Source organism: Bubalus bubalis, chromosome X (genome assembly GCF_019923935.1).
Source record: "Bubalus bubalis isolate 160015118507 breed Murrah chromosome X, NDDB_SH_1, whole genome shotgun sequence".
Lineage (NCBI taxonomy): Eukaryota > Metazoa > Chordata > Mammalia > Artiodactyla > Bovidae > Bubalus > Bubalus bubalis.
The window spans coordinates 22,135,476-22,146,349 of record NC_059181.1 but is presented as its reverse complement, the minus strand read 5'-3'; the positions used below and the strand labels follow the sequence as shown (position 1 = coordinate 22,146,349).

Here is a 10,874-nt window from a genome sequence, read left to right as displayed (position 1 = left end):
CAAGTGGAAAGCTTTAGGGAGAAAGAAGTGCTGTATTTAATCTGAGCCTTGACAGGAACTAAATCACAGCCTCTTTTTTTTTTCCTTCTTCTCCAAGAATCAATGCAGGATGCAATAAATCTGAGAAACAGAGGGGAACAAAATAAGTAGGGACAAGTTTGTGTGAATAGGAAGGATGGAAGAAGGAACAAGATTCACAGGAACTCTCCCTGCAGTGGATAAAAATGAATTCAGTTTGAAGGTTTATGGCTTGTCTCTGGTCTTCAGGGACCTGTCTGCCCCATTTGGGTTGGATGATGTCTCAAGCTAGTGGTGACTGCTGGCTTCTTTACACTACTTGGCAACGGCCTCTGAGGGCCAGGGCCGGATCAGTAACCTCTCTCCCGAACTACTTAATGCCCTTCCTCCTTGGTTAGTATTCCAGTAACCCTGCAACAGCCGACTTACAGTAAGTGCTCCTGTTTGACTTTACTGCCTGCAACTAGATCTAGTTTAACTTCTCTAATCTCTCTTGGTGGGAGCCAGACATTTCCCAGAGGGGCTTCCCTGGGTTTCTAGGCCACCGTAACATTGAAACCCCCCCCCCCCAAAGTGACCTGTTGTGGCTTTCTCTCAGCCCTGTCTTGGCACTGGGATCTGCAGATCTCATTTTCTGCTTCTCTGCCTTGGCATATTCAATCCCATTATTGAGGATAATAAAATCTTTACCCTGTGGTACAATCGTCTTGTTTTTAAAAAGGAATTTAAAATCTCCAGCCAAGCGTAATGCTGAGTGAAGTGAGTCACTGTGCTCTTGTGTGTACAATAACTGAGCGCTTGTCTGCCCTCGTGCCCAGGCTGGTATTTATATACTTATTGTGAAGTCTTGGCCTCAAACCCGCACACCCATTTCACAGTCATGATATAGGCCTGTTTCCTCAGAGGAATTTGGCATTTATCTTAATTTACTGGGCATCATTTTACAGCCACTTTTAGAGGTCAGGTCAAGACTGTCAATTTGATAACTGGCACCATGACCCCTATTAAAGTGAAGACACCTAAACTCCCTAGACAAGAAGTAAAAAGTCCACTCGTTGACTGGCATACTGTTTTAAATTATGTTTTAGATAGTTAACATCTAGTCTTAAGAGGGAAAACTGTTTATTAAGTTTGTTTCCACTGGGTTCTCTGGAAGGATCAGCCAACCTTTGATTAAAATAACTGATCCCTTGAAATGAGGGTAAAGAAAGTATCTCTGAGGCACCTGCCCCCTGGGGAAACAGTACTGACCATTTCATCTGGGGCCAGGGAGAATAAATTCTGATAGACAAACACACTTTAGAGTTTCACTGAAAAGGCAAATGGAATCGTATAAGTGTTTTCTTTCTAGAAAGAAAAAGAATTTTTAAAACAAGGCTTTGGTGCTGAGTCATTAAATATGGTAAGAAAATAAAGATGCATAAAGCAGGATTAGAATTACTGGTATGGTAGGATTTAAATTAAATCAGTTTTGCAGCCCTTTTTACAATGGGTGTGTTTTATAATGACATTATCTGACCCTGACTCTTGTTGGAAAATACAATAAGAATTCCTTTATTACCTTGGTATTGAATAATCTTAGAAGCTAATTGAGAAAAGGATTTTGAATTAACAGAGCTATTAGGTAAAAAGAGTAAGACCTCTGAGGGTCCTGAATGAAAATAAACTCAAGGAATGTGGAAGTAGGCTGTTAGCATGTCTCTTGAGTTCTGTTGCTGCATTTTTTTGAATACTGCTACAAAATTTTAATATTATAGCAAAAAATTCAATACAATATTAAAAGAATATCATACCATATCAAAGATGTTTATATCGGGAAATCTCCTAATCAGCTGACTTTATTTTTTTTACCTTTTTGTTTCATATTGGAGTGTAACTGATTAACAGTGTTGTGATAGTTTCAGGTGAACGGCAAGGGGACTCAGCCACATGGCTGCTGCATCTTAAATGCCTTGTCCTTCTGAGTTTGATCCCTTTCATGGCACATGACACGTTCTTGGTTCTGGGGGCAGTTCCAGAAGATTCAGATTTTACTCATAGGGGCTTTTGGAAACTCTGCTTCTCCTTCATTCCTCTCAGGGCTGTGCCTGCATGACTTATAGAGGCCAGAAGAGGAGGCCCTGAGAAAGAATCTGTTTTACCTGATCATTCAGACTTTGTTGGTAGTTGTTGTTGGCCCAGTGCTGAGGCCTGCACCATTACTTCTGATAGGCCAGACTCTTGTTTCTCAAGCACACCTTCCCACTAGCAGATGCCTATACCCTCAACTCCAAATTCCAGTTGTGCATTGTCTTTAGAGAACTCTTTGGATTTCAGGGACAACTGGTAATACTTTATCTGGGCCTCCTCACTGGAGCTCAGTCAGTCAAGGGGGGAGGGCATACCAACATGGCTGCCAGTGCCTCCCAGGGAAGAATAGCTTGGAGTGCCTAGCTAGCACCAGACCTGATTCACAGCTGGGCACTTATGTTGAAGAGGTTAGCCTGTTACTGTAATGGAAAGCTCAACTGTGGGGCTCCTGTTCTCTGGCCTGGACTCCAGGGAGACATGTTCCATAAGTTGTAGGACTTGAAGAATGCCCTGTTCCCCAAGAAGGCCTGCTCTGTCTGTCACCACAGCTGAATTCCCTTTGGTTTGACCTTCACGGGATTCTTTTTTTTTTTTTTAATTTTATTTTATTTTTAAACCTCAAACAATGTATTAGTTTTGCCAAACATCAAAACGAATCCGCGGGATTCTTTTAAATGCAACCCCCTGTGCAATAGTTGTCGATTGAAGCCACTTCCCTTCACTCTGGGGAGTGGGACAAAGAAGGGAGATGGGGAGGGAGGGCAGAGACATCACAGGTAAGAGGATCTCACAGAGACTTAACTCCTTCACAGTGTTTCCTGCAGCCAGCCCTGGGCTTCATTTTTATATCCGTGTCAGAAACTGGGCCAGTGAAAACCAAGGAAAGGCAGGGAGGAAAGATTTGAGGAGATTCTGTTCCTCTCCACTTTCTTCTCTCAGCAGCTGCCTCCCAGCACCCAGGGACCCTCCTCTCTTTTGGTCACTACTTAAAGCTGAAGAGTTGCCAGAGGGAACTGTTAAACCACACATACTGATGCTATCAAATTCTGAAGGTAAAGAAGACTTGAAAGCATTCAGTTAGTCTTTGAAAAGTACATTCAAGATGTTTGTTTCTGTTTTGGTTCAGTGCATGTCTGTAGAGTTAAATGCATATGAACACATGTCTATCAGTGTGCGTCAAGACATAAACACACCAGTCCAAGTTCTAATTATTCATGAGTGACTGCTTTCTGGCAGCACAGGCTTTTAGCCAGGCCCTGGGATAAGGACAGTAGAGCTCTTCACTGGTGTTCAGACACAGTTTGTACTACGAATGCAATTTAAATTTTATTAGCAGTAGACTTTGGGATTTTCATCTAGTAAAATCAAATACTAAAGGGTTTAGGCTAATCAGTTTTCTTCTTTTCCAAAGAATTTTCTATCTTTTTGTGCAGTTACCTTTCAGATTTTGGAGGCAATGAAAAGACAGCACAGATGATAAATAATACTAATGGTGGAAAATCCTCCAATCATTTAGAGTGAGTCTCAGGAATACTCACAAATTAAATAAAATCTCACTCTTACCCAGACTCTTTTCTGGGACCTGACTGAAGCCTTCAGGATTGTTTACAATCCACTGACCCAGGAATTGACAAATGAATAGTGTAGAGTTAACATAACTTTACCCAGTAGATACACATCTGGAAAGTTATTAATAAAGTCAATGATATTTTTAATGTATTTAATGGTTTTGCTATCAGAGGCAATCTGGGTGATTTGTTTATTTTTATTTTTTGTCAATGAATATCATAGGCAAATCAATCTACTTGGTACACTGGGATTTTGTAAGGCAGATTTTTCTTGAGGCCCAGAACCTCCTGCCTTCTCCAGCACACAGAGCCACAGCACAGAGGCTAATGCCTTTGGGCTCTCCTCGTATTTTAATCCTTTAATCCTAGCAGGATTTCCTCATCCTGAGTTCCTACAAGTAAGGAATAACTGAGAAGATGGGGAGGGGAAATGGGATGGCTTTGAGTTTCAATGTGAAAACATTTAATATCAGGAGATAATAAAGCCATTTATAGCATGCCTGGGCAGTGCCAGATTTCCTATATGAAAATAAAATTACTACATTCTTCTAGAAAATCCATAGAGTATAATGAATGCATGAGCAAAATCTGCTTAAAACATATTTTATTCTTAGACAAGCTCCACTAAGTAGCTCATGTTTATAAAAAGCTTTTCCTTCCATGACATCCACATAAATTCATGGTTTTTTTTTGAAAAGAAATTTAAGTGTGTATGTGTCTGGCTTGAGTAACATTTGTTTTTAGAGAGAAGTTCATTAATTGGGTTACATTTACACTTTTCCTGTTATAAACATTTACTTTCTGTGCTGAGTTGTTTGGTTTATCACAGCCTGTTTTGTCTCACAGTTAAGAGTGAGAGTAAAGGTGTACTTTGCTTAAGCTAAGACAGACGCTCACATCAGGGCGAATACATACAGCTAAACTCCTTCTACTAGAGGCTTGTCACATTTTGGTAATTCTAATCACAGCATTGTGTTTTAATCTGAGAAATGATTTCCTTTGCTCAAGAGCTGCAAATAAAAGTCCAGGAAATGAATAGCTGTTTTGTGTTTAAAGATAAAGTATTTACATACTCTGTGTGTATGTGTGCGTGCACACACACGCACTATATAAAATCAGTGTGCACAACTGAAGCTCATAATATAGGCTACGGTCACTGTGTGATATCTCTTCATACAGAAGACATATGTAGTATTTATATATGTGGCATATCTTATTCAAATACATTTTATATATTTACATATAAAATGTGTGAATATATACTGTATAATACAGAGAGAAATATACTGTATTTCTCTTCAAACATTCAAACAATATGTATACATAATATGTTATAAACACATAAAATATATATACACAACATGAACTTATTACATAATATATCACATTACATATAATATAGGTAATGTGATATATAATATATATTATACACCCAGATTATACACACACACACACACACACACACACACACACAGATATATACACAAAATGACTAGTAGGTTGATGTGCAATTTATTTTACTGGTGAGGAAGAGAAATGTTAGTGTTGTTGCACCAGTCAGTGCAGAGAAGGGGCTAGAATCCCTCCCTTAGGTTCCATCTACATTTTGATTCATGGCTGGTGAAATAGTCTAGGTGAAATGCAGGGTTTCCTTGATAATGACTATGCATCTGCTTGCATCATGAACTACTGCAAATCCATCTGGTCAACACTACCTGGCCCCACCAATGACTTTCGGAGATGTTAATCCAAATGCAACAACCAACTAGGTGTCCCTCCTTCTGTTTTTTTTTTTTTTTAAACCAGCTCAGTGTCCTTGATTTCAGCTGCCATACCTTCATGGAATTGGCCACCCCTTATTCCCTAGACTAGCTGGCAAAACCATCCAGAGGATTCCCAGGAGACCTGGGTCAGAGATGAATACCTTTGCATTCCTCTGCCTGATTGTTCTCTGCCTCCCTGGACCTGTGCCCCTAGTCCCATTCTTGCCATCCTTTGTGGTTAAGGATAGAACAATAAAACATGTCTGATCCATCCTCTCAGACCTATTTCTCCCAATCCTCCTTGCATTGTAGTATGACTGGTGGAAGATAAGAATAAAAAGATGAAAACTAGACACAAAATAACACAGTATCCTTTTAAATTAGTCCCACAGTGATCATAGAGCATTATAAAAAGGATATTTAGGGACAAAAACACTTTGAAAATAGTATATGGAATTACTCTCTTATTTCAAATCAGATGTAAGCAACAATGGGAACAACAAAACACCTATAAATCAGTTTTTTTTTCTAGACACCATGGAACCTGTTAGTAATTTATACCTAAGCAGAGTATTTCCACAGCATTCTTAACATACTTTTACTTCTCATGTAGACTGTCATATTGTTGCAAGTAATGAACGTATACCATAATGTAGGAGGTTGAATCATAAGAAATTACTGCTTTTGGAGATCAAAAATAGCCACATATTGGCACCAATTTCATAGGTGAAGAATGGTTGAATATTGACAATTTTGTATTTGCTTTGAACTTTATTATTATCTGGCTGATTTATTCCCCCACATTTCTCATGACTTTAGAAATATACCAGAATAGTCATCAGGCAAGCACAACTTTGCAGGTTTGCTTAAATTTAGAGCCAAGATAATTAAGAGTTCCAGTTTCTTAGAACTAAATTTCTTGCACTGGACCTTTACCTCTTTGTAAGCCTGAGCTCCGTATACTGCATCACATTCCAGTTGGCAGCAAATAAAAACAATTTCTCAGAGAACTGAAACTTATCTTCTGGTTTCTGTTAAATACAGATAATCTTAGGATGTATACCTGAAGGAAGCCAAACATCCTTGCTATTAGTCTCTTCCTAGCATTTAATCACATCCTTGCTTCTTTCCTATCCTTGAATTTGAATGGCCTGGCTGGATAATTTAGAAGGAAGAGGGAACCTTGGATCTGACATTAGACCTTCTCAAAATCCCAAACATTTTAAAGGGCTTGAAGAACATTTTTCTTGAAGAATATTTTTCATCTCATCTGATCTTTGAGGATTTTGTATCTTAATAAATGCAAAGCTACCCTTATAAATTAGATTACCATATACAAACTAATATTCAAAATACCTTTCACCACAACTTCAATTTTCCCCTTTTAGCTGTACAGAATGTACATGAAACACCAAACCTATCAGATGAAGAAGGAAGAAACCTTCCTTCTGTTCCCTTCTATATTTCCCAACATTCCATTCCTTTCCTGATTTGTGTCTGATCAGCAAAGCTGTGGAAATATTAAGCCTGTAAGGAGAGCTGGCATGTACAAAACCTGTGCCAATTTCTTAAATCATACCCAACTGCTGGGCAATGTTGTAAATCCTCATCCTTTAAAGGAAATTCCATAATGGATTAACATGATGAGTGTCAAATGTTTACAAATGGCGGTTCAAGTACCTCGATGCCTGGTGTTAATATGGTTTGGAAAGAAAGGATATTACTTTACACACAAAGGGTGTGGATGAAATAAGCTCCTCTCCAAAGTATAATAACTAAAAAATGTCAATGAGCATTTATGATACTGTAGACCTTTAAGAATTTCAGCTCTAAATAAACTGATCTGACTCATGGACAGGGGTTTTGGCAGAAGTAGGGCTGTCTAATATGCCTGACACTGATTAAAAACATTCTAAATCCTGATGTATCTATGCTTACATCATTGCCCAAATGATTCATCTGTGTAGGATATATTCTTATTGCCAGAGATGTCACGTATCGTCTTGGCTACAAACACACAGTCACATCCCATTATGGTGAACTCTCAGAGTTTATCCAAATCCTTTCCTATTCTGGAATTTTGTCAGGTTAATACGGTTTGACACACGTGGTCTTAAAATTTTCCATTCTAAATCTGCTGCCATTTTGGCATTTGGCTGGGTCTGGCCTTAAGTGACCGGCATCACACTGAGAATGTTTAGTTTGTTGAATTTTAAATCTATAATTGTGTATCACATTATAGACCTATTGTCGGCCAAGGAAATTTCGTCTGGAAAGGACTAAGATTTTTTTCTAAGATACCTTTCCTTCTAAAAGAAGCCATATATTTTTTTAGTTTTATTTGACTGTATATTAATACCACAGAAAATCAAGAAGTTTTACTTAAATCTTCTTAGTTTAAGCATAACCATTTGATGCTATAGACGGGCAAATTTAGAAACTGGACAAGTTTAGTGAGTCACACACTGCAAAACCCTTAGCACCACATTTCTTCTTGGTCATTTGAAATATTTATTGGCGTTTTAGGACTGGTCATCAAAAAAACAGAATTAAACATTGGTCCTGAACACAACATTTATGAACGTGCTCTTGCTTAGATTTCATTTTACAATCAAATCTGAGAACGATGAGTTTATCTGAGAAATACAGAAGGGCAGCCATCCTAAATCCAGGTGCTGCTGGCTTTACAAGCGTATTAAGCACCCATTACATGGTGCAAAGTATTTATTGCAAATGGGCCTCAGCTACTAAAACACGTCGCTTCCTTTCATGTTGTGACTAAGTAATTTGAGATCTCTTTGAGCTGAAAATGTACAGAAAGGTTGTCTGTTGACTGTCAGCAGGGAAAACTGCCATCAAATCAATGCATGTGACATTCCTCACAAATTACAAACAAGGGTTTTTTGGGCACTGCAGCGCTTGGTCTCTTTCGCTACAGATGCTAGGTTTTTCTGAGTTGAATTCATGTGAAATTCACTGATACTAGGTCTTGGTGGAGTTGTGGCACTAATCTTTCTGAATTTGTCTTTTAAAGATGCTCCCTGGATAACAGCATCTTTCCATCTCTTCTATCCCTCCCCATACCAGTACTGTCTGGTGTATTCCTTTTTGCATTGAGTTTTGCTTACAATATTTAAAACTTCTTTAAAAAGGACAAAAATCAATTTTAAGAGATTTGAAATACTGTGATTTCTTTTACTTAATAAAATTCAAGATGTTTTGAATATTTAATTTCATTTTTACTTACAATGAAATATTTTTAGTGAAATTAATGGGAAGAAGTTTTGAATGTTACTGTTGTGTTTTGCTTAAAAATTAATTTTAAGAAGCTCTAAATATTGTAGTTTTACTTAATGCAATTAGTTTTTAGGAAGTTTTAAATATTGTACCCTTCTTTGAGCTCATGATAATTACTTAAGAGTGTCAAAAACCAGGAATGATATTTCTTTTTCTAGCCCTAACATCTTTTTTCCTCACTTAAGAACCTGTCTCCCTTCAGTTTCCTGTGAACCCTTATCCCTGTTTATCTTCCTCCCACAGAAACAATCACAGCAAAAAACACTGTATTTTTAAAATGAAAAGCTAAAAAAAAAACACCCCAAGCATGTGACTAATCATGAGCAAAACATCTTAATTTAAATCTTGACTCAACCCTCCATGGGAGCTCCTCACAGCCACTCCTTACTCAGGCTGCAAGGAACCGCCCTGTATTCCACCATTGACCCACATCATCTTGAGGTTATTTTAAAGAGGCAAGTTATGCTGCCATCTTAGCAGACTGAATTCAGGAGGAAGTATAGCAGCCTCCTCCTCTGCTGTGTTCAGCAAAGATGAGTAAACCGATCTGGTAAATTCACAGCTCTCTCAGTCTCCGCACAGTGCCCCACTTTTCCACAAAAGCTACTAGTATATGTTTATTGCTTGGGTCTCAGGTCCTGCAGCTGCTGCTGCTGCTGCTAAGTCACTTCAGTCGTGTCTGACTCTGTGCGACCCCATAGATGGCAGCCCATCAGGCTCCGCCATCCTTGGGATTCTCCAGGCAAGAACACTAAAGTGGGTTGCCATTTCCTTCTCCAATGCATGAAAATGAAAAGTGAAAGTGAAGTCGCTCAGTTGTGTCCGACTCTTAGCGACCCCATGGACTGCAGCCTACCAGGCTCCTCCATCTATGGGATTTTCCAGGCAAGAGTACTGGAGTGGGTTGCCATTGCCTTCTCTGCAGTTCCTGCAGAGCATGGAGTAAAAGTGAAAGTGAAAGTCGCTCTTTGTTGTGTCCAACTCTTTGTGACCCCATGGACTGTAGCCTGCCAGGCTTCTCCGTCAATGCAATTCTCCATGCCAGAATATTGGAATGGGTAGCCATTCCCTTCTTGAGGGAATCTTCCCAACCCAGGGATCAAACCCAGGTTTCCTGCATTGCAGGCTGATTCTTTACTGGCTGAGCCACCAGGGAAGCCCAAGAATACTGGAGTGGGTAGCCTATCCCTTCTCCAGGAGATCTTCCCGACCCAGGGATTGAACCGAGGTCTCCTGCATTGCAGGCGAATTCTTTACCAGCTGAGCTACCAGAGAAGAGCATGGAGGGCAGCACATAATTCTGTGGCCCCACCAGCCCCTGCATATTATCATTTAACCATCATGCAGCTAAGATGGCCTGAGTAAATTCCTTTTTTTCCTACTACCTCTAAACAGGGCATCAGGCATACTGATGAACTCAATCACAGTTATTTCTCAGCCAGTGAGAAATGCCACTTCATTTGTCATGTCAGTATCTGATTCCAAATGACATTTTAATTTTGCTAAAGGAATTGATGAGAAGTTGCCAAAGAAGAGGGAGAATCTAAGTGTTTGGGTCCTTGGCTCATTAGAAACTCAGTACTAGGCTTGCTGGACCTCTGCCATCATCAATATCAGATGGACAGAGCAACTGACGTTATATTATGAGCACTATGGCTTTACGTATACCAGAATCTCCATGAGGAAATTTCTGCAGCCCCCAAGAGACTACATAATAGGATTCATTTTAAAATATTCTCCTGAGTTCATAGCAAAGACAAGAAAAAGTTACCTTCCTATTTATGTCTCACTTGTTGCCTTCAGAGTTCTTGTCTATTGACCATATCCTTCTGTGTGATGTTCGTGTCCACCCTGCCCATTGGATAGGGAAACCATGGGCTGGTGGACACTGTTGGTGCCCCACTTGTGGCCCTCCAAGTCCTCATTCTTGAGCTCACAGAAGCCTTCTTACTCCAAATACTGGTAATCTGAGAGATTTCTCCAGCTTCAGGAATGTGATCAGTCTTCCCCGGCAAGTGCTGGGGAGTTAATGACCCAGGGAAGAACCCTCAGTGAATCATACATAGGGTTTCTGGGTCCATACTGCAGCTTAAAGAGTCCTCACCCCTTAAGGACACCTCTGAGGTCTCTCCAAGGTCCCTAGTGGGACTGAACCACA

At 39.6% G+C, this 10,874-nt stretch overlaps 1 protein-coding gene across 1 annotated transcript in view; it reads right to left on the bottom strand.

Annotated features, from left to right (window-relative positions):
• The window catches only part of PTCHD1 (patched domain containing 1), a 58,394-nt gene that overhangs the window by 7,280 nt on the left and 40,240 nt on the right, over positions 1-10,874 (bottom strand). The window lies entirely within an intron of this gene.